General features: G+C 38.3%; 1 protein-coding gene across 1 annotated transcript in view; it reads right to left on the reverse strand.

Moving 5' to 3' along the window:
- The window catches only part of LOC131070816 (rhomboid-like protein 19), an 86,948-nt gene that overhangs the window by 11,739 nt on the left and 50,099 nt on the right, over window positions 1-25,110 (reverse strand). The gene's annotated exons all lie outside the window — the stretch shown is intronic.

Raw genomic sequence — 25,110 nt, forward strand, 5'->3', positions numbered from 1 at the left:
TTTCCCCTGGAGGCTTAATTTGGACTTAAATTGCAATATTTTAATAAATAAGCCCCATTTTTAATTGTTTTTAAATAATAATTAATGATTATTTAAAATTTAATAACTTGCAATAATCATTTAATATTTTAACCTTCTAGAAGCAAGTTAGGTTTTCACCAAGCAAGTATATATACAAGTGTTTTATCCCACATTGCTTGTGTGGTGAAAGTAAGACGTAAAAACAAGTATAAGAGAGGAGCCTTAGCATTATTTTATTATTAAAATCTGCCAGGTGTCTCCATACAAAGGCAATTTTTCCATAGTTGGTGAATTTTGGCGAAGTGATTGAAGTAGGGTGATTGAAGACTTTGTTGGCTGCCATTGCCATTCCATTCTTTTTTTCAGCTGGGCGCCATATCTCCTTGCTTCCAATGTTGACTAAATGCCATGATTTTTGCAAAAATGGCGATTTTTGGGTGAAGTTCGATTTTGCTAAGGAGGACAATTTTTTGTGTTTGGGGTATCCAATCCCAACTTGGGCGATTTTCCAGATTGCTGCCATCCTTGCTTCTATAGATCGAGGCTGCCATTAATAACATTTTCAGAATTTGACTTTGGCGCCATAGTTGGGAAAATTTCGATTTTGCTTGGAGAGTTGTTTTGGTGGCACATTTTGGTGATTTTCATGCAATCTTGGTGGCTGCCATCATTTCCAGCTTGCTGATTCGCTCCAGATCTGAGGTTTGCTTCAGATTTGACCTCCATTAATGGCTGCCATTAATTTTCAGACTTAAGTTTTTATTGCCCAACCAATTCCAACTTAGGCGATTTGCATTTGGAGGTATTTTATGGAGTTTTTTGTGCATTTTCAGACCATCTTATCGCTATTGCAGGTTTGAAAACTCCATTTTTCATTTCCAGCCACCTAACCATTTTGGCGATTTTGCTTGGAGCTGATTCCTTAGCCATTTTCCATCATTTTCAGGGATTTTTAACTACTTTGCAAGGTTCTGGTAAGTATGAAGTAATCAATTTTCAGACTTGTCCTCAGAAATTAATCTTTTACTAGCCACACTTACATTCCTGAATATGATTATTTTCATCATTAGAGCTGATTTTCATCAAGTTTATGCACATTTTTTAAGATTGCAACATGTTTTAAAATTCTAATTTTCAGGTTGTCTTCAGAATTGTTGACCTCCATTGTTGACTGCGGAAGGTGTCTTCAGACATACATTGTGTGAAAACACAACCTTTCACACCTTTCCTTAGTCATCGTTAATCCGGTATACTCCTTTACATTTTAGCTTGCATATTTTCTAAGCATAAGGAGGTATCAATGAATTTTATGGAAGGTTTCCATGCCTTAGTGTTGTCACACTTTGAACTTAATTGTTAAAATTTACCAAGTGTATGGATTATTTTCCTGACTCCATGCTCTAATTAGCTAAAATGTTTAGAAAGTCAGGTATTTTATTAAGAGCATTATTTATTTTCCTAAGTCTAACTTCGAGCTTCGTACAGGTGCGATGTCAAAGTCTGGATATAAGGAAAGGAAAGAACTATTGAAGATGCTAGAGACTGGATTTTATCCAGAGCTTAAGATTTCATCCAGATGAAAGGAGATCACAGATACAAACATGCATTTCCTAGATTTCGACCAGATGCAGCGTCGGATGTTCGGAGTCAGAGATCAAGTTCTTTCCCCAGCCTATGCGAACATTATGAAGAGTGGCATTTTCCATGCCGCTGGATTTCCACAGTCCATACAGTGCAGTGAGCTTATCCTGGAGTGTGCACGATGTTACGATCCGCTCACAAGAATGATCAAGACTCCTAAGGGCGTTGTCATCGCCTACCTTGTTGAGGATGCTATTGCAGAGGCGTTCGGGATTCCACGCGGAACAGACATGAAGGATGTGACCAAGGATGAATATGCAGAAAGATACACGAAGAAGATGGGTGTATGCAAGAATTTAATTAACAAAGAGTGGGTGATTGAACCTAGGTCTCATCATTCCAAGGCTCCCAAGACACTCATGTGCATAGATTTTAAGGAGGAATATAGTGATTTGATATTCCTACTCAACAGAGTGATGGGGATGCCGCAAGGAGCAATATTCAATGGATGGATGTTCTACTTCATACAGGATTGTCTTAGAGAAACACTAATAAATTGGTCGAAAATTATAAGTGACAACCTCGACTTTCAGCTGAGGAATGTAGAACGGTCCAAGTCATTCGCCATGACTTCTTACCTAGTATACCTACTTGCACGGTTTGTTTCATACAGAGGATTAATATGAAAAGGTGAAGTCGGGAATGGGCAAGGACAATTCAAGAGTCATGAATGCTACCCCCAGCTGAGCATGTATAGAATTGAAGACTATAAGAGAGTGAATGATGCATTCACTATGTAGTATGTACATCACACGGATGCTGCAAGGCGGAATCCACAGAAGATTGTCCATGGAAGCAACAGAGTTAATAGAAAAATATGGATCGTGGTATATACAGTTTCCCACTTTCACATACCTTAGGATTCATGGGTTTCAATCTGAACCCTACAGACTTCCTAGGTATCCAACCGACAGAATGATCTAGTTGGAAGTGGTGAGACAGCTTCTAGAGTTCAATGTCATTCAGAGAGAGAAGCACAAGACAGGCATGACATTCCCTATTTCAGTTGGGAAGACATCAGAGGTTTGCCAGTCCGCCATAGCCGCCAGCACTACGAGTGAGGAGCTTGCATTCTACCGATTTGCTACATACAAGAAAAGAGAAAGATTTGATCCAAACAAGAAGGTCGGAAGGATCAAAGGAGAGAAGTTCATTCACAAAATTGACATAGAGGATTATTGGGCCAACCTGATGGATGAGCAAGCAGTGAAGAGAAGAATGTGGTCCAAAATGTCAGTGGATTTCATGACGAAATGTGGACTTTTCTTCATTCCTGATCAGGTGTTAGAAGACAGAGATCATACACATCCATAGTATGAGAGTGAAATGAAGAAGGCAATCCTATTGCTAAATTGGTCAGAGTCAGAAGAGATTGACCTGAATATATTGATGAGAGAGGTCTTGAGTTTCTCCTACATATGGGTAGACATACAGATGAATAAGTTAGTTGATATGGGTGTTCCCTTCACTTATAAAAGGATGAAGCCGGGAGAGTCTACTTCCGAGGATGATCAGAGGACTATCAGTGATGTCAGGATTCATGCAGACGAAGAGAGTCAAGCTCCCAAGAGAAGGAAGAACACGTCAGGAGAAGTCAAGGCCAGAGGGAAGAAGATTGAGGAGGTGAAGAAGAAACAGAAAACTATCATTCTTCCACTTATCATTCCTTCACCCCCTCCTAGTGTCTCATCAATCGAAGTGATTGAAGTAACAGAACAGAATAAGGAGACTCGGTAGTGTTCCAATACAGTGATACTACCAGAGAATATTCAGGAGTTCCATGCCACAGCAATATCTGCACCTCCGAATGAGAATGATGATCAGTCGGGATCCCCTACTATCTTTTTGGAAGTTAGTTTGGGAAATGAGGTATATAATTGGACCAGGAACAACCTTGATGATAATGAGGATGTTATCTTGGCATTGAGAGGACTTGATTGAGAAATATGTCTCGATGATGGTATGGAGATGGCTGCTATTCCTGAATGGCTGATGAGAAGTATAGAATAAAGTAAACAAATGATAGAGGTACAGCCTATTGATGATATTGACGACTACCTAACAAGGAGTGCTAAGGAGGAGCCCAAGAGAGCGGAGATTTTGTCGCACATAGCTAGAGATGAGACAAGAATGCGGATTGCGTAGATTGTTGTTCCTATTGCAGGCGTGACAGCGGACATTGCTACTCCTATGGATTTCCAGATCACTTCAGTTGCCCTTGGTCGTAAATCCATGAAGCAAGAATTTCAGGAGGTTGGTGAAAACCTCAAGGCAATCAATGCAAGGATAGACAGAGAGATTGCGGAGAAAGAAAGGTACAGAGAAGAGAATATCAGACTTAGAGAGTATATTGCAGGGACAAGGCATGGAAATCCCACCCTTATTTCCCCTATTGCAATTGACCATGGAATACATTCACACTGTGAGACAGCAAGAGATACACTCTCGAAGGTGGAAAAGTTGATTGAGAGCGCAAGAAAGCAGGCAGATGATTTCCTTACTTGGTTTGTCCATGCATATGATAGGACAACAGGGCTCGTATTCAGAATCCAGTATTTGGAGGGAGTTTGGGAAGAATTCCGGCCTATCCAAGACAAGACTACTCCACGCCTCCAGGCTTTGAAGAAGATTCCTAATTCCACCTTGGTCAGCGAGAACATTGTGCACAATGGAGACAGATATAATTTCCATGGTTGGTATTGTTCATTAGCCGTGAAGAAATCAACTTATGAGAACGCCCAGTCAAGTTGTATGGAGATGGAAGGATTAATTCAGGACATTCAGATGAAGATCCTTGCCTCGATTGAGGAATTATTGGGTGTTGATGTTAGTGATGCTAGTGGTTTACACTTAGCCGAATTAAGACAAGATGAAATTTATGTATTTTTGCCAGTTGGACTCTTTGAAGAAGAGTCAGATAGACGACTTGGTCTCTTTGTTGATTCATGTTCATAGTTCGCAAAAGCTCATGCCAGAATGGGAGAACACTTTGAATGCTTGCTCAGACTCACTGGACGTGATTGATTTACAACAGGATACCTTGCCTAGCATTTCCATGGAGGAGTTAGATTCAGTATTGGCTAGATTCTTGGAGTATGCTAGGGGAGAGAGAGAGATGCAGGGAGGAATCTTCTAGAAGATTCCCTATTTGATGACTAGGTATCTTTTCATTGGGCCATATTTTGGTGGCACCATTTTTTATGTAACCCTAATTAGGGCAATTCTAGGGTTTTGTTGGCATGATCTCGGTCGTTGATCTTAGATCAATCTTGGCCATCCATTTTGTAAGAGACTCTATATATGCCTCCTTGTCTCTCATTTGTAAGAGAGTTTTTGTAGAGAGTTTTTGTAGAATTGTTGATATATGCTACAGCTATTTGAATCTTAATCATTGTTCAATTGTTGGTGATTTTGCTCTTCAAGTATTGTATTTGCATTCATGGTTCTCAATTCCTCCAAGTTAGATTAGAATTTATTTTCATGTATGTTAGATTGAGTGGAAGATTTGTTGAATTCATTTGTGTGGAATCCTTAATCCATACCACTAGCCTCTTGCTGCTGGTAAGTGTGCCTTGTGTGGTCAACTGGAATTTTAAGTAAGCTTAACTTCAACTATTACGCATCCCTTGACAAGCATCAACTTGGATGGTGTCAACGTTTGATGGTGATAGCCTGAAAATCCTTAAGTATACCTTAGACGATTGCACTAAGCTTGTGTCAATACCTGATTGTGAGACCTTGCCTAGTTTGATTCCACTAAATCCATTCCCCATTTCCTACATTCCTAGTTTTAGAATAGATTTCCTGAACCCTATTCCTTTTGCCCATTTTTTTAGTTAGAAGTAAATCCAGAGCCACATTGATAAATCTTAAGTTGTCAGCACACCTATTCCGCATCATTCATGATAATCCAAACATTTGCGTAAGTCCCCAAGTGAAACACGGCAATTCACATCAACCATTGAGTTACCCACTCGTCAAGACCTGACATGTAGAAACCTTGGAATCATTTTAGTTGATCTCATTCTTAGCATCTAAGATGATTTTGTTCAAGAGAGGGTAAATTACCTTGGTACTTTATTCTGAAATGTTTTGTGCATAAAAAACACATCAACACGTCCATAAATTGCATTGGAGTTGCATTATACTTTCATTTGGTGCATCAAGAGTTTGCATCTCATTTCAAGCTTGTTGTAAGAGGTAAGATTGATATTTTGAGTTTTTTTTTTGTTTCTTGTAAGCAAAAATTTCATTGTAATTTGTTTGATTAATTTTCTATTCATTTCATTTGAAAGTTCTACATTTTCTTCCAAAATCTAATGTAGGTAAGCCATAAGGTTTGAAATTTTGATCAAACCCTACATTTCTTTTTAAAAAAATTTACAAACCCTACCTTAGAGTACCTACATTAGTTTTTGAAAAAAATGTACAATTTTTTTTATATTAATTTATGACAATGCACAAATTCTCAAATATTAATCTTTTTTGTATTTGCAATAACGTCTTATTGCAGCAACCTTGACTTTTTTATTTGCCTCAATTTTTCACATTACAATCATACAATGTCTACTTCTAAACTCCCAATTAGAAAGGACCCTTCTTGGAAATATCATGAAGATTTTCCTGGGCAAAAAAAAAAGACAGACAAAGTGTAAATTTTGTAAAACGAATTCCATGGAGGAACATATAGATTAAAATACCATCTTGCCGGCATACGTGGCCATGATGCCAAACAATGCACATTAGCAACTGTTAAGGCTACACATGAGTGCTATGTGCAACATGAAGTATTTGAAGAAAAGAAGGAAATAGTGAAGAAGCAAAAGGAGGATTTGGCTAGCATTGGTTGTGTTGGAGGGCCTTCTTCAATGCCTCCATATCGTCCCAGTGCTAGTGCTTCTGCTTTTGCTAGTTCTCATGGTCCTGGCACTGCCAGTGGTAGTGAAAGTGATAGCATTGGTCCTAGAATTCGTAAATCTAGGTTGGATTCCTACTTTGAGCCTCGCACTACTCCTGGCTCCCAACCGTCGCTTGAGAGCATGGGTTGAAACAAGGAGGTCTATAACGCCACTAGATTGGCAGTCGATAGGTTTTGGTACTACTGCACTATTCCATTCTTTGCAGCTAGGTGAAAAAATTTTGTTTGATTGTTTTAATACTTGTAGTTTGATTCTTTGTTTGATTTTTTGTTGTACATAGTTGTTGACGTGTATTTTGTACACAGCCTAACACAGAATAAAATACCCAAGGGTACCCTATCCTCTCTTGAATAAAGTTTCCGAATGCTGAAGATATCGCGAAAAGGATCAATCGGAGAAACTTCAAGGTTCTTGTATGTAGGGTCTCTACGTGTGGATAAGCTCCAGTGGTATGATGTGATTTGCTGGAATCACAAGGGGACTTACATTTGATGCCTGAACTTCTGATTTGCCTTTGAATATTGCTGGAACACAGGATCTTACTGCCTTAGATTTGAAAAATGGAAAAAAGATGAGGGCGAAGAGAGGATCTAATCCTAATACTAAGAATGTAGGAGCGATGATTGATCTTTGATGAAACTCTAACTAGGTCTTGTTTTGACATCGCAGGACCATCTCCACAAGGCTAGTGCGATCTTCGAAGGGAAGCTTTATGATGTTCAAATCATCACTGCAGGCATAGACACCATCAGGTTGATGCATATCAATGAAGAAGCGACAATTGAAGTTAAGCTTAAGCTGAACGATTCCAGTTGACTACACAAGGCAAGTCTGCAATCAACAAACTACTAGTAGTATGGATATGCAAATTTCACCATCAATCAAGCATATTTCTTCCACTCATCTAATAACGTGAAATCAAATATGAGAAGTATAAAGACCATGCAAATTGTCGAATCGACCCATAAATTTCACCATTTCTTCAATGAAGTTTTACAAGTCTTTTACAACAACATCTTGGCAACAATCTTTGCCTTCTCTCTCTACTCTACTCTAATTACTATTCTATCAACTAGCTAACTACTCTCTATTTGTCTTCTAACCGCTTTCCAACTCCTTCCTAACTGCCTTTACAAAATGAAATGCCAGGGCTTATATAGTGCCCTCAATAAAATTCGATGGCTTAGATCAATTCAAGATCAATGGCCAAGATTCAACAATGAAAACCCTAATTAGGGTTTGTTACAACCATTACATAACATTTAATGCTTGACCAATGATAAAATTGTATTGCTTGGACACATGTCCTCTCTAGAAAAATCGACCAATGGATAGCCGGGGTAGGTACATCGGAGTTTGTGCCACCTTCCATGAGTTAGGTACATTGAATCTGGACATGCTGAGGTGGACCACACTGACTGGAGAAGTGATGACTAGGATGCCACCTCGTCTGACACTTGTAACTTGGTAAATATTCAACTTGATGTTGTTGAGAAGCTAGCTTTAATTAATTCTTCTGGAACTATCTGCTTCTTCAACGAACCCTTGCTCTAACTTCTTGTGTCCTTGATTTGTAGGATGATTGATGTACCTCGCCTTGGAATACTGGATTGGAGAAGTCGCCCTTGATGATGTTAGTCCAAAGAAGGTCGTCCTTGTCGATGCTAGGCTGGAGCGAAGAAGGTCGTCCTTGTCCTTGCTTGATCGTCCTTGATCTGGCTTGATTTTCCTTGAGGAGAGTCTTCCGACTTGTGGATCTTTCGAGCTTGGGAGTCGCCATCTTGGTACCTACACAACATTTCAAAATTAGTAATATATCTTTGAAAAAATTAAACTTTAAAAGGAAGATTCAAGATTTTAATTAGGAAACTTCATGATAAATCTTGAGTTATCATTTCCTAATTTAGGATTTTCAAAGCAAAATTTAAATCTTCAAAAATGGTGCCAAGGTGATTACGCCATACCTCCACTTGGGAATTAATTCTAAAAAATGATGTAAAAAAAGGAGAATTCGCTAGGCAAAATGTAGATCAAGACTCCCTTGGATAAAATGCACCTCCTTTAGCTAGCTTCTTCAAGATCTGGAAATTCGCCTTCAAATGTCTTCAAAAATCTGGAAATTATCCTCCAAACTAGCAAGAAATACGCCCCTCCAATAGCCTTCAAGATGCATTTCGCCCTTCACTAGCTTCTCCACCCTTAGTAAAAATTCGCTCCACTTCTCTAGATTTCGCTCCTCAAATTGCTCTCCAATTTCGTACTTGAAAGGATGATTGAATGATTTGAATTGTGAAACAACACCCCCAATACATAGAGCGCTCACCATTTTAATTTCCCATAGGCCGACTTTGAAAATAAGCCAAAAATAAATAAAAATTAAATAAAAGAAGAGGCCGACTTTATAAATAATATTAAAATAATACCCCAAGCGCTCTTTCTTTTGATTTTAAATTAATAATAATTAATTTCAAATGCCTTTATAATTAAAAAATTTCGATTTTAAGGCTCAAAATTAATTATTAAATGCCATGCGCCATCATTAAATGTCAATTTAATTTCAAAATATTTCAAGGTTTTATCGAATTTGCAATTTGAAGGATATTGGCGCCCAAGCATGGGAAAATAATAGATATCAACAAGATCGCTCTGGTCCCTTGGAGAGGGACAGGAGCGCCTATACCTTTTGGACCTCACACTTCTTGTTTTTTACGTCCAAGACCTCATTTTTGACGTCCAAGATGGCATTTTTACTTAGAATTTCGAGTTCAATTTATTCGATCTTTGAAATGAGTGCACTTTAAAGCATTTTCGCCCTGGTCCTTTGGTGAGGGACAGGAGCGATTTCATCTTTTGTCCTTGGTCTTTGTCCTTTAGATCGCCAAATCAAGTTTGGAGGTAAGCAATGACCTTCGTTCATCTCTTCTATGTATGTTCAACCCGCTTCTTCAAGGCAAAAACGTGCTTTCCCAAGGTTTTCGCCCTGGTCCTTGAGTGAAGGACAGGAGCACCCTTTGCCAATTGTCATCAAAATTCGTGGTCCTTGTAACTCCTTTCCACCTTGAGGCATTTTAAACATCATTTCAAATTCGCGCCTTGGCTTAGATTTGTCCAAACTTGGCGAGAAGGACTGGATATTAAGTTTTTCGCCCTGGTCCCTTGGAGAGGGACAGGAGCTATTTTGCAAATCCAAGCTTATCCGTCCTTTGTTAGCCTTCCAAATTATATTCAATGGATAAATCATGTTTTCCTTGGTCTCTTCAAATCATAAAATTGTCTTGATCCTGCAAGAACAATGCAAATTTGAAATTCAAGCTCCGGTCCTTCAGTGAGGGACAGGAGCACTTTTGCAATTACAAGCCAATTCGTCCTTTGCTAGCTTCGAAAATTATCTTCAACGGATCGATTGCGTCTTCCTCCACCCACCTCAAACGCGAAACTTGCTTTTCTCTTGCCCGAATCTTGTCTTGAGGGAAAATCGCTCTGGTCCCTTGGAGAGGGACAGGAGCGCCCTAGCCAGTCACCTTGGTCCCTTGGAGAGGGACAGGAGCGAACTTGTTACTTAGGCCGATTTTCTTCATTGTGGTGTTCTTAAGTTATATTCAACGGGCAAAACATACTTCCCTTGACCTCCTCAAATCGTGAAACCACTTAAATCTTGCAAGGATAATGCGAAATTGGAATTCAAGCTCCGGTCCTTCAGTGAGGGACAGGAGCGAATTTTGCTCTCTAGGCCAAATCGTTACAATTTTCATCAAAAAATGTCTTGGCTAAGGAAGATATCATCTTACTTCATGCTATGAATAAAAGTTAATGTCCAAAAAAGGTCTAAAATTGTGCATATAAAGAAAAGCGCTCTGGTCCTTCAGTGAGGGACAGGAGCGAATTTGACCTTCTAGGCAAAAACTTCATCATTTCATTGTTTTTGATCAAGTCTGGATGCTCTATCATGCTCATTTCGTCCTACCATGCTTTTGATGTCTCAATTTAACCAAACAAGGCCAGGAATGGCTCAAATAAGTATTTTCGCCCTGGTCCCTTGGTGAGGGACAGGAGCGCTTTGCCTTCTATCTTTCTTCCTTCTTATACTTTAAGTTATATTCCATATATACTTTCAGGATGTTTGAGAGTGGTTTCAGACCTCCAGGAGTTATATTGCAAAATCTAGTTTTTTGAGGTTTTTCAGTTTCCAGACTTAGTCAAATTTCAGGATCAGGACATTCCAGACTTAGCCAAATTTCAGGATCAAGACATCACTCAAGCCGGACTTGCTATCCTATTGATCTCCTCGACAGCACTCAAAATGCAAAGGCTAACTAACAAAACCCTAAAAGACCTAGAAAACAAACCCTAAAAAGCAAAAAAGCAAGGGTCCCCATTTGCAATGGGGCGATGTGTGAAAACGTCACAACAATAGTACTTACTTATCTCATTTCATTTATTTGTGACAGGTCTCCTTATTGGTAGGAAATGATTGATGCCATAACCATATGCGGGGCGGGGTTCAGAGCCCCTTCTGAATCAAATTTAAGGGGACCAATTTTGTCAGATATAGTGTGTGATGTGAAGGGTGAATTACAGGATCAACGCCAAATATGGAGTAACAAGGGTTGCACCATCATGTCTAATGGTTGGACAGATAGGAAAAATAGAACTCTCCTTAATTTTCTTGTTTCTTCCGCAGGTGATTCATTAATTTTAATTTCATTTAGTCATTTTTTTTTTTGAATTTTTATTTAATAATTTATTGAATGATCATTGATCTTGCTTTATTTTAAATTTTAGGGGGCACTGTTTTCATGAAGTCCATTGATGCCTCTGCACACTGCAAACACAAACATTCCTATGTGAGGCAATAAAGGAGGTGATGCATGACGTAGGTGAGGAGAACGTGGTGCAGGTAGTCACCAATAATGCAGTAAATTATGTTGTTGCAGGTAGGCTTTTGGTGGAGAAGCACCCATCTATATTTTGGTCTCCATGTGCCACCCGCTGCATTGACCTCATGTTGGAGGATATTGGGAAACTCCCATGGATTAAGAGATGTGTAGAAAGGGAAAAAAATGTTTGCAAATTTGTATATAATCATTCATGGGTGTTAGCTCTTATGAGGCAATACATGGAGCAGAGGGAGTTAGCTCGTCTTGGAATCACCAGATTTGCCACTAACTTCATTACATTACAGTCCATGCTTCGGTGTAAGGCGGCTTTGAGACATATGATTGTTAGTGAGGAGTGGGCTTCTTCATCCTATGCTACTACCACCGCAGGGATAGATATGGCAGATCGCATTTTTTATGAGAGAGGCCTTTGGACCCCTTGTGCTGAGATTGTGAAGGTAAATTTTTTATAAATTCTACAATTTAAGTTTTTGTTTTATAATTTATTCATCATTTTCTCTTATTTGCTCATTTTTATAAATTATACAATATTTGCAATTTTGCAGTTTGTTAGGCCCTTGGTGGTTCTCCTGCGAGTTGCGGATGGGGAAAAGCCCGCAATGGGCTACATATATGAGGGCATGGATAGGGCCAACAAGGCCATTAGATCCATGTATGGAGGAGATGAGAGTAGGTATCGTCCCATTTGGGATATCATTGATAAGAGATGGCATAGCCAACTTCACAGACCCATCCATGTAGCAAAATATTATCTCAATCTGGCATTCCATTTCCGCCCTACTTTCAAGGCGAATGAGGAGGTTCTTAGTGGGTTGTACTCAATCATAGAGCAGATGGCATCTGTTGGTTGTACTACCGAAATTATGCGAGAGATACAGTTGTTTTCTAGTGCTCAAGGGGAGAACTTCTCTCGTCCTATCTGCAAAGAAAGGAGGACAACTATGATGCTAGGTAAAAATACATTCTAAGGCATAATTTTAATTTTCTTATATATTGTTTAAATAAGAGTCAAGAGTGAGACTGATTTTTTTTTATTTTTCTCATTTCAGATAATTGGTGGAACTTTTTTGGCCCAAAAACACCAAATATTCAATAGTTGGCGACTCACATTTTGAGCCAACCATGCAGCACATCTTCTTGTGAGCGCAAATGGAGTATGTTTGAGCACATACACTCCAAGAGGCGCAATAGATTATCTGTGGAGAAGTTGAACGATCTTGTCTTTGTTCACTACAACCTCCGCCTCAAACAAAAACGAAGTGCACAGAATGACATCTCCCCTATCATTCTAGAGGAGGTTGATCCTGAAGCCGAGTGGACCACTTAAGCTACAGAACCTGTCTTTAGTGACGACGACATTGATTGGGTCGACCAGGCAGATAGAGAGGTTGAGGCTGTAGCCATGGCAGAGGAGGAGCAGAGAGCACGAGCAGAGCCAGAGGCAGACATAGATATTCATATACTTGATGTTGGTGAGGGTGGCATGGTGTCACAAGCAGAGGCTATGGCTGCCGAATCATTCAGGACCTACCTTAGACGCCTTCGTAGGAGTGATGTAAGCTCCTTTGAGCCATAGGCTTGTAGTTGTTTTTACTTTTGATATTTGTATAGAACATTTGATCATATGATGACATTGATTTTTTATTCCATGAGTTTTGTAATATTTTTTTTTTTTGATCGGTAATTGGCCGAAGCCTGAATAACTTTTGACTGGAGCTATGAACTAGTGGAGACATAGTAGGGGGCCCCATACCCATTACATATCTTTGAATTATTATTATTATTATGTTTGATTAGATTGACCCCAAGACCTTCCCCATCCTATGAAAGGCCAAGAGTCACAGCTTAGAATTCCACTTCAGGTGTCCCTATTGGGAATTGAACTTGGGTCTCCACAGTGAAAACCTAGTGTTTTAACCACTTAAGCTCAACCGCTTGGACATGAGTTTTGTAATATCGTATACATTTGACAATATTTATATATCTACGTTTGTTATTTCCTTCAGCTACAATTTGCGTTTATGCTTATGTGATTGATGTATACTTGTGTATGTAATCAAATTAGCTTCTATTTAATGATGTTATTGTGTCGTTAAGGTGTATTTAATAAAGGGTGCATGAAACAAGTTTTAAATCTTTAAAAATCTCTAAATTTCTTGAGTTTTTCACTTTGTCGAGTCCAGTCGAGTTTGAGCCGAGTTTTCTTTTGCCAAGTCCAAGTCGTGAGTCGAGTCGGCCTAACCAAGTCCGAGTCGAGCCCGAGTCCAATTTCTATGATTGAAATAGACCTAAATCACCATGAAACGAAATAATTAGCAAGCCACAAATAGGGGCCAAGGAAAGCCCTTTTCCATTCATCCTCTTTTTTATACAAGAGAATTAATATTTACATAAGTAATTCACTAATTAATAAAGTAAAAATTATTCTCAGGGAAGTGAAACATGACATTTGAGATAAGTCATTTCTATGTCCAAATTTTACACTTGTAGTTTACCACAAAGAATATTCATTTCCCTAACATAATCTAACTTGAAAGTGCAACCTTAGGAATATGTTTGTTGACTGGATTTTAAAATGATTTTATTACAATCTATTTTTTGATCCAGATCACATTGTTGCTTCTGACAACACTGTAATGGAGCATGTACGATGTATTGTGGCCCAAAAAACTATGTTACACTACTACAGAATTAACAGATAGAACTTTTGATAGGTGGATTAACAGACTCATGAAACTTTGGCACCTTGCATATGTTACATTTGGCATTGCGAATATGTACATGGCACTTGATTATGCATGTTTATCTTCACTTTTAACTTCAGTTTCTGGAATTTTTATCTTCATTTTCATCTTTATGGGTCTCTGGGAATTTTTTGGCATCAGGAAGTCTTCAGGTTTTTATAAAATTCTATTTCACCAATTTTCTCTAATTTCCCTTCAAAATTTCATGAGTAGGACACTTAACTTTTTATAATTCATAGTTTAAACATTTTAGACTTACCCTTTGCTATGTTTACATTTCTTCAATGCCTTGCACTGACATTTTCTAACCTAGAACCCCTTTACAATAGTACTTCATTGTTAAACTGAATGTACATATTTGTTAGAAAATTAAGGTTTACATTTGTTAAAACTTGAACCAGAATATAGAAAAACAGAAGATAGAGAATGAAACACAAATGAACAAGCCCTTATCCTGGGAAAACCCTCCACCTGAGGGTGAAAAACCCAGCCCACTCAAAATTAACTTTATTATATCTCAGAAAAGAATACAATTGATGATAGTCTTAGAATACTATCAATCATAATAATATGAGTTCGATTCTCTATGAATCAATCATAAAATGAATTTAGCTGATACAACTCGAATACAAACCAAAACCTTCAAATATCTAATACTCTGTACGCAGAAAGAAATACACGATATTCTGATCTGATAGACACGATCTCAAGGAAGAAGAAGCCAATATAGAAAATTGTCGAAGAAGAAGAAGACATGACAAGAAAGAATGACGAATATAATATATCGGAATTTCAATGAAGAGTCACACGAAAGGAGCGGTAGAGGCATGGACAGTTACTTTTGCACGAATAGCCTCATCACCTTCACCGACAGCCTCATCACCTCCACCGACAGCCTCATCACCTCCATCGACAGTAGTTGCAACATGAAGAGTCACCGACAGTAAACAAGGCAAGGAAGGAACGGAAGCTAAGGAGTTGATACTAGATGAGATAAATAAGGAGCCGATACTAGACGAGATAAATAAGGAGCCGATAATCTCTATCGAAGCTATATCTTCAACACTCCCTCTTAGCAAGAGAGAGATCTTCATTATATCAACATATAACAAGAACACATACTTGCAACTCAGAAAATGTCAACAAAAAAAAAACATCACAGCTTTTATTCAATAAAGTTGTTTTCTCAGTATAACAATATTCATCATAGCTACCCCTAGAGGATGAGTAAAACCAAAAATAAAAAACATAAAGTCATACACATGACTTCCACCATACCTACTCCCAGAGGATGGAACAAGGGATTTCACCTTGAACTTCTCTCGTAGAGAAGAACTCATCAACCAAGGGATTTCACCTCAAAATTCTCTCACAGAGAAGAACTCATTAAACAAGGGATTTCACCTCAAACTTCTCTCACAGAGACGAACTCATTAAACACAGGGAATGTATCACTGAAGCTGATACTCTCTTAGCAAATACGTCATTCTCCATCATACCAAGCTTTTCTCGAAAGTAATAGAGCTTCACTCTCGAAAGTAATAGAGCTTCACTCTCGGAAGTGGCTTGGTGAGAATGTCTGCAGTCTACTCCTCTGTAGAAATGTACTTGAGTTCAACTGCTTTTCGCTGAACCATGCCTATCAAGTAATGATATTTAATTTCCACATGTTTCCTTCTATAATGAAATACTGGATTAACTGAAAGTTTCATACAACTTTGATTATCACACATAATCACAGTAGGTTCCAAGGGTTGTCCAAACAAGCCTGCAAGTAATTTCCAAAGCCACACAGCTTCTCTTGTAGCCACACACACTGCAACATATTCTGCTTCAGCTGTACTTTGTGCAACACAAGATTGTTTCTTGTTGCACCAGGAAATCATAGCTGAAACTAGACTAAAACAGCAATCTGAAGTGCTTTTTTTGTCATGCACACAGCCTACTCAGTCTAAATCGGAAAACCCCTGCAAGTTCAGCTCTACACACGAAGAAAATTTTAAGCCAAATCCAATTGTACCACGTATATATCTAAATATATGTTTGGCTGCCACAAGGTGAATATGTCTTGGTTCACACATGAACTGACTCAAGGTATTAACTGCATAGCATATATTAGGCCTTGTGTTAACCAAGTACATTAAGGAGCCAATTAATTGTCTATACATAGTAGGCTCAACTAAATCAGAAGTAGCTGCATCCTCATGTAATTTCTTCAGATTTACTTCCATAGGAGTCACCATAGACTTACACTCTAACATGTCAAATCTTTTCAAAATATTAACTATATATTTACCTTGAGTCGATATGATTTCATTTGTTCTTTGCCATACCTCAAGTCTATGGAAATAATGTAACAAACCAAGATCCTTCATTTCAAATTCTGAAGCTAAATCCTTCTTACATATGTCAATGAGATCATCATTACCAGTGAGGAATAAATCATCAACATATAGTACTAAAATCAGCACCTTATCATCACATACCAAGCTCAAAAGATAGTGATCTATCCTTTCATACCAAGCACGAGAAGCTTGTTTAAGACCATCTAAGGCCTTTTTCAGCCTGCATACATGAGAGTTTCTATTGTGAATACTAAAGCCCTTTGGCTGCTCAATGTAAACCTCCTCTTCAATTTTACCATTCAAGAAGGTTGTTTTCACATCATTTGATGAAGTTTCCAACCCTTAACAGCTGCAATAGCTATGATAATCCTGATAGAAGTGTAACATGCTACAAGTGCAACGGTTTCTTCAAAATCTACACCTTCCTTTTGGGAAAAACCTCTGGCTACAAATCTGGCCTTGTACTTTTCTATACTCCCATCAGCTGCATGTTTGACTTTGAACAACCACTTAGATGAAACCACTAATTTGTTTTTAGGCCTAGGAACAATGTCCCATACATCATTATTCATAATAGATTGATATTCCTCTACCATGGCCTCTTCAACATCTGAAGGCTCGGATGCCAAGATATGACTCATCAAAGATACATAACCAGCAAACTTGTGAGGTTTTTTTCTTTCTCTGAAAGTACCACGAGGGGCTGCATATTTTTCAGCATCTTCCATAGTATGTCTAGCCCACAAAGGTCTTTTCTTGTTAGCTGACTAATACTGGGACCTGCTGATGTAACTATAGAGTCAACTGGATCAATTGGATCAACCGAATCAACGGGATCTTCTAAATCTGTAAACTCCCTCCGAATGTCTGAAGATGGATTCGGATCAGCTGTATCTAAATCTTGAGGGTGCTCAAAATCTTCTTTATCAGCTTCTATGCTAGATTCTTTGAATTTCATGCAAGCTACATCTTCATCAAAAGAAACATCCCTGCTGATCTCAATCTGTTTTTGTCCCGGAATGTAGATTCTATATGCTTTTGAAGAATCACTATAACCAACAAAGATGCCTTTCTTGCCTAAAGGTTCTAATTTAGATCTTTTCTCTTTAGGAACATGAATATAAACAGGACATCCAAAGATTCTGAAATAACTTACATCTGGTTTGACACCTATAAAGGCTTCTTCTGGAGTCAAGTTGTTTAGAATCTGATGAGGACTACAATTCTGAATGTGAACTATTGTCCTGCAAGCCTTGGCCCAAAGAAATGTTTGAAGACTTTGGTCATGAATCATAGCCTTTGCTGCTTCAACAATTGTCCTATTCTTCCTTTCAACCACACCGTTTTGTTGAGGATTATAAGGGGCACAAAACTCCCTCTTAATCCCAGCTTCAACACAAAAGTTATGAAAAACACCAGAAACATATTCTCCTCCACTATCAGATCTAAGAATTTTTATTTTCTTGCTAGATAGATTTTCAACTAGAGCTTTGAACTCTTTACATCAGGACAACACTTCATCAGACTCTTTAGACTTAAGAAAGTAAATCCAGCACTTAGGAGAAAAATCATCAATAAAGGTGACATAATACCAAAAACCACTAAGAGAAGCAATTGACATAGGTCCACATAAATCAAAATGTAATTCTAGAGCATTCTTTGCCCTACTTTCACTACTTTGAAAGGTTCTCTTAATGTTCTTACCTAGAGCACACCCCTTGCAAACACCTTCACGGTTTAGATTCAGCTTAGGAAGACCAATGACAACCTTCTCCATTGAAGACAAAGGTTTGAAATTTAAATGACCAAATCTTTTATGCCACGGCTCATTTGAACTTGAAGAATCATGAGCTAAGACTTGAATAGGATGAGCTGAAAGCCTGTAAAGACTATCATGAGGAACACCAATAACATGAGCTGATTGAATACTAGAGTTCTTCCATGCAAGTACTTTTCCATCAGCATAAGCAACATGATAACCTTTGTCTTCTAATGCAAAAATAGAAATCAGATTCCTCTTAATACCAGGAACAAATAGGACATCACTTAAATGAAGAGGAATACCAAAGTCCAACTGAAAAGAAGTATAACAAAACACCCTTCACAGGATAGCAAGCATCATCGCCAATGATAACTTAAAGATGAGAGTCTTTTTCTTTCAAGTTTGAAAGGTGCTCACGAAAACCAGTGATATGACAAGATGAACCACTATCTATCAACCAAGTATCACAGTTAGTAGGAACATTACTAGAAAGTGCAGAAATAAATAAGAATCCTTCAAAATTTTCACTTGACTCTCTTTGAGGAGAAGGATTCTCAACATTTGCAGCAGTTGCTTGAGTCTTAGACTTTGAAACACAATCTTTGGCAAAGTGACCAAATTTGTCACACCTAAAACACTGAATTCTAGAAGGTCCTTCCGCTTTTTCTTGGCAACAGGAGCTGACTCATCATTCTTGTCTCTGAATCTTTTGAAGTTACCTTTCTTTCCTTTCCCCTTAGATGCATGGGCAGCAAGCACATGATCTTCATGATGAGATTTGCGACCATAACCTCTTGCTTCTTGTCTACATTCTTCCTGAATGCAATCTACCCTCAGCCTATCAAATTTAGGAAGATCATCTCTTCCACTAATGCCTTGAATGAAGGATTCCCAAGAGATGGGAAGTCCATTCATAGCTAACATAACCAAGTCTTTATTAGCAAAAGTATCTCCAATTGCACTAAGCTGATCTTTTAATTCGGAAATCTTCATGAAATAATAAGTAACAGATTCTCCTCTAGACATTTTCACATGCAGCAGTTGACGCCTAAGGGCTAAAGCTCTGCTGGTATTGTTGAATTCATATAGATCCTTTAGAGTCTAAAACATTTCCTTAGCTGAATCCAACTTAGAGATGATAGGCACCAGATGATCCTTAACAAAATCAATCAGAATTTTCTTAGCCATGGTCTTGTTCTTTCTCCATTGAACTTTCTCTGCATCAGCAAAAGGTTCTTCTACATCTTTCGAGACATAGTCAAGGAGATCATTCTCTTCTAGAGTGATCAGAATTCTAAATTTCCAAGAAGAGAAATTTGACGAACCATCTAGTCTATCTTCTACTTTCAATCCATTCACCATAATGAATGACTTAGGCAAACAACTGAAAGAAATAAGAACTTAAACATTCTGGTTCTGGATCGATCTTCTAGACCCGCTCTGAGACCATGTTAAAACTTGAACTAGAATATAGAAAAACAGAAGATATAGAATGAAACACAAATGAACAAGCCTTTATCCTGGGAAAACCCTCCGAGGGTGAAAAACCCAGCCCACTCAAAATTAGCTTTATTATATCTCAGAAAAGAATACAATTGATGATAGTCTCAGAATACTATCAATCATAATAATATGAGTTCAATTCTCTATGAATCAATCATAAAATGAACTCAGCTGATACAACTCGAATACAAAACAAAACCTTCAAATATCTGAAACTCTCTATGCAGAAAGAAATACACAATATTCTGATCTGACAGACACGATCTCAAGGAAGAAGAAGACGTGACAAGGAAGAATGACGAATATAACATATCGGAATTTCAATGAAGAGTCACACGAAAGGAGAGGTAGAGGCATGGACAGTTACTTCTGCACGGATAGCCTCATCACCTTCACCGACAGCGTCATCACCTTCACCGACAACCACATCACCTTCACCGGCAGTCGTTGCAACATGAAGAGTCACCAACAGTAAACAAGGCAAGGAAGGAACGAAAGCTAAGGAGCCAATACTAGACGAGATAAATAAGGATCCGATAATCTCTATCGAAGCTATATCTTCAACAACATTTAATAAATTAGTTGTTAGGTTAGTTAGGTGGGTGGGAAGTTATTCCTGTAACAGGGAAATAATGGCTTTATAAAGCTAATACATTGGATGTAATAATGAAGAAAGATGATTATAATGAAATTCCTATTTTAATTTTATTTGCAATGTAAATCTTTTTCTATTTTATTTTTGTTGTTCTACATTAGTGTCAAAGCGCAAACCATTCTTGTGCCTATAACCTGGGAAAAATGGGAGAATAGAAGCAGGTTAAATTCCTATTGCAATGGATGAGAAGATTAGGCGCCTACATCAGACTGAAAGCTCCAGATGCTTTTGCACAATCTGTACTATCCAGTCCTTGTCATACTCCAGGAAAAGTGTGTGCCCACCATGGTTGAGCCAAGCCCAAAGATAAGCATATTGCAATTTCGATTAATCGTTACTGCTGTGTGTAGAGGATTAGGCATTACAAGCTGTTTGGAGGTGCAAAGGCCAGGGTAGAGTTCTATAGTGGATGTGAGAAAATTCGTTCATTGCTGGGCATTTGGCAGCGAAGATCTATATGAAAACATCATTGCGGGAAGAAGGCACAAAGTTTTCAAAACCAAATGAATTTGCAGTAAGAAGTAATTCATGCCAAAGATATTGTGAAGGATCTGATTTGGTCATTTACAGTTTCCTGTCAATAACAGTGTGTAGTCTTCATTACTTGGCTAGGGATCCCCATTACTTTTCTGGAGACACTGTGTGATTGGTTAAAATTAATTATTTGGAAGTCTCTGCTCTGTGTATTTTTTTAAAATCTGAACCTATATATCAATCAATATTCATAAAGAATAACTTCACTCACAAAGGAAGAATGCAGCAAGGATAGGGTAATATTTATTGTGGCTGTTTGAATAACCATTTATGTTGTGAATAACGATTGCAGGCTGAATGGCTATGTGAATATTTCCAAGAAAAGATTAGTGCTTTATATCTTATTTATAAGTTTATTTTAACAATCTTGGATAAAAGATCATGGTTGCTTGCATAATGCTTATGTTCTCCAAATCATTTATGTTATGCTAGGCAAAGATTTCAAATTAGCATGCTTGTGCTATCGGAGAGCCAAATAAGACATAATATGAATAGAGTGTAACAAGGTCCAATTGGAGGTTGGAGGAAATGGAGGCAAGAGGACATCTATCATCCTGGGCTAGCTTCTCACTCAGGGATGATTCGCTGTATGAGAAGCATCTTTTCATTGCTGGTCCTTTCAAAAGCAAGAGGGGGCATGCAGCGATTTGGTCGTTTGTGGATAGTTGAATCCATAGACTTAATGTGTTGTCGTTGGTATGTGGATAGTTGGATCCACATACTAGCTATGGATGGTTGAATGTTGGTTGGATAATCAGGATATTTGCCTAGACATGAGAAGTTTGGGTTGATGCTATGCAGAGTTGGATAATCAGAACATTTGCTCAAACAGGATGAGTTTGAGTTGATGTTGATGCAGTGTTGGATAATTGGGACATTTGCCTAAACAGAGAAATTTGGGTTGATCTTAATGAAGAGTTGGATAATCAAGATATTTGCCTTGACAATAAAAAGGTTCTTGTTTTTCTTTTTTTGTGATGTAAACCTTAAGGGGGGATTGTTAGAGAATTAAGATTTACATTTAATAAATTAGTTGTTAGGTTAGTTAGTTGGCTGGGAAGTTATTCCCGTAACAAGAAAATAATAGCTTTATAAAGCCAATATATATGAAGCAGAATGATTATAATTAAGTTCCTATTTTAATTTTATTTGCAATCTAAATCTTTTTCTAAATTATTTTTGCTGTTCTACACATATTTTGAGTCCCTCTGGTATACTTTTGGTCATTTGTAGATATTGAAATGATTTAATTCTAGTGTTACCTGGGAGCACGTTTCCCCCTATTTTGGCCGCGTCTCAGAAAAGGGGACATTTGGGGGACAAGTAGACAAGGGGAAACATCCCGGCCGTCCCCAGAATTTTGTTATTTGCTGGAAACGTTTTGAGTACGCAAAAACGCCTGGCACGTTTGGAGGGGGGATGGTCGGCCGTCCTTGGGACGACCGTGGATGTCCAAGACGTCCCTCGATTGTCCCAAGGACAGCCGGCTGTCCCCCCCAGATGTGCTACGATTTTTGACAAAAAAAAAAAAAAGTTTTTAAAAAAAAAAACATTTATTTTTCTTTACCGAGTGGCCCCCACACAAGCAGTTGCTCTAAATAGGCAAAAACCCCTAATTTTATGTCATTTTGTTGAGGAGAGCAAAAAAGGAGAAAGAAGCAGCAGTTAAAGAGAAAAAAGAGAGGAAGGAGCATTTGGAGCATCGGGACCACTCCAAGCAAGTTCATTGTTCCATTTATTTTTATTGAAATCATTTCAAAGTTTGAAAAACTAATGTCCATCAAATGTCTGGTTTTTTACTTTTTCCTTATATTTCAGTTCTCTAGACTTGCATTATAATGATTACACTCATAAAACATGGCCAGCAGCAGTGACAATGATAGTAGTGACCAAGAAGAAGTTGGAGGTGAAATAAATACAGCTAGGGGTGGGAGTGAGGGTGTTGGGAGTGAAACACAACCACAAAACAGATTTGAGTGTCCTTCAGCTACCTTAAAACCCTATGCACAAGGCCCTTTTAACCCCAAAAATCCTCTTCTTTGCCTTGTCCATCCCATAGACATCAAAAAGAAAATTCAGGAGGGAGTAAGGTGTGGTTATGTCTCATGTGCATACAAGGGTGTGGTCTCATTTCTTGGGTGTTTCGAATAAAGGAGTTAAACTTTGCAAAAATTTATAGAAGCATGAGAAGCTAAAGTGTTAATAGATTATATATGGTGGCAAAATGCAAGTATCTTTAAAGGTGTGCCCCTGCCAATGCAACCTCCTACACAGCTATCTATACTATAGCCTATGTCATCTACTGTTGGTAGTGATAGTGGTATTCATAGTGTGGACAAAAAAGGAAAGAGGAAGGCTAGTGATAGTGGGCAGCCAAGGGCCGTTTCAACTATGTTCAATGTGCACACACGGGAAACAGCAGAGGCTTCCATTGCTGATTCTTTTTATGCCCATGCCATCCCATTTCGTGTGGCCCAATCTTCTTCAAAAAAATGGTCAAATATATAGGTGTTGTTGGTTCCTCTTTTGTACCCCCTAGAGATCATAAACTATGCACTACTATCCTTGACAAATCATATTCTAAGGTGAGTTTGGTGATGGAGAACATGAAGCAGACTTGGATGAGGACAAGTTGTTCTATTGTGATGGTGGGTCGACCGATATGAGACATCGACCACTCATCAACATCAAAGTCAAATGCACAACTGGCTCTTATTTTCTTATAGGCATTAATTGGTCAAAGAAACACAAGAATGCAAACTTTCAGTTCAGCATTTTGAAAGAGGCCATAGAGGAGGTTGGGGCCTCAAATGTTGTTTAGGTGATCATTGATTCAGCACGTGTGCAAATTAGAAGGCTTGATGGTGCAAAGTGCTTACAAGCACGTCTTTTGGACTCCATGTTGTGTTCATGCATTGAACAATGCATTGAAGGACATAGGCAAATTAAATTGGGTAAATCAAATGTTCATTTGTAACCAGCACACCTCACTTGGTCTCTTCAAAACTTTTTCAAAGAAGGAATTTCTCAAACCTATAGAGACAAGATATGCCAGTTACTTCGCTTTGTTAGAGAGGATGATTGAGGTGCATGATGCCCTATAGTTGGTGGTGAATTTAGAATGGAATAGATGGCCCAATGCAACTACTACTGAAGGAAAAGCCATCGAACAAAGGATCCTTGATAACGATTGGTGGTCCACAGTGAGGTAAGACATTGCTAATTTTCAGATTTTATTTAAAAATTCTAATTTTTATAATTTAGTTTTGTTGTTGAATCTTTCAAAGTTTCCAAGTTTCCTATTTGTCAATTAACTTTGAGATTGCTAATCTTTAATCTTATTCTTATTTGAAATTTATTTTTGCACTTTGCAGATATGTTTGCTCCATCATCTCGCATGTTGTAGATGTCATCAGATATGCTAATACTGATTCTCCTAATCATGGAGAGATATGAGACTTTTGACAACATGATTTAAAAAATAAGTAATTTTGGCTAAGGATCAAAACTTGGAGTTATATGAGTATGTTAAGCTAATTGGCATGCAGAGGTGGAACACTATGAACTCTCCGCTTCATATGGCAGCCTATGCACTAAATCCAAAATGGTATGAGCCCAAGCCTAGAAGGTGCCTTCCTTGTGATGATGACGAGATGAGACGTGGCTTTATGAAGGCACTTCAAAAGATGTATTCACCTAAGGTGGCTAGTAGACTTATTGGCACAAAACAACCCTATTGGATGGTAGCAATGGCATGGGGCAGATGCACTGGAGCTAAGGATGCTTGCCATTCGCCTACTTTCACAAGTTGCTAGTTCCTCTGCTACAAAGAGGAATTGGTCTACATATAGCTTTATCCACTCCATCAAGAGGAATAGGCTTACCTCTAGATGAGTGAAGAAGTTAGTGGTTGTGCATAATGCTCTGTGACTTAAGGATCGTCAAACTCCAGAGTATCAACAATTCTAGTGTCACATATTAATCCCAAAGACGCCACCCAAGTTGATGAGGAGGAACAGGAGGGATTGATTGGAATTCCGTTGGATGGTACAACCTTTGAGGTTGAGGCTAAGAGTGACTCTAGATGT

This window comes from Cryptomeria japonica, chromosome 11 (genome assembly GCF_030272615.1).
Source record: "Cryptomeria japonica chromosome 11, Sugi_1.0, whole genome shotgun sequence".
Classification (NCBI taxonomy): domain Eukaryota; kingdom Viridiplantae; phylum Streptophyta; class Pinopsida; order Cupressales; family Cupressaceae; genus Cryptomeria; species Cryptomeria japonica.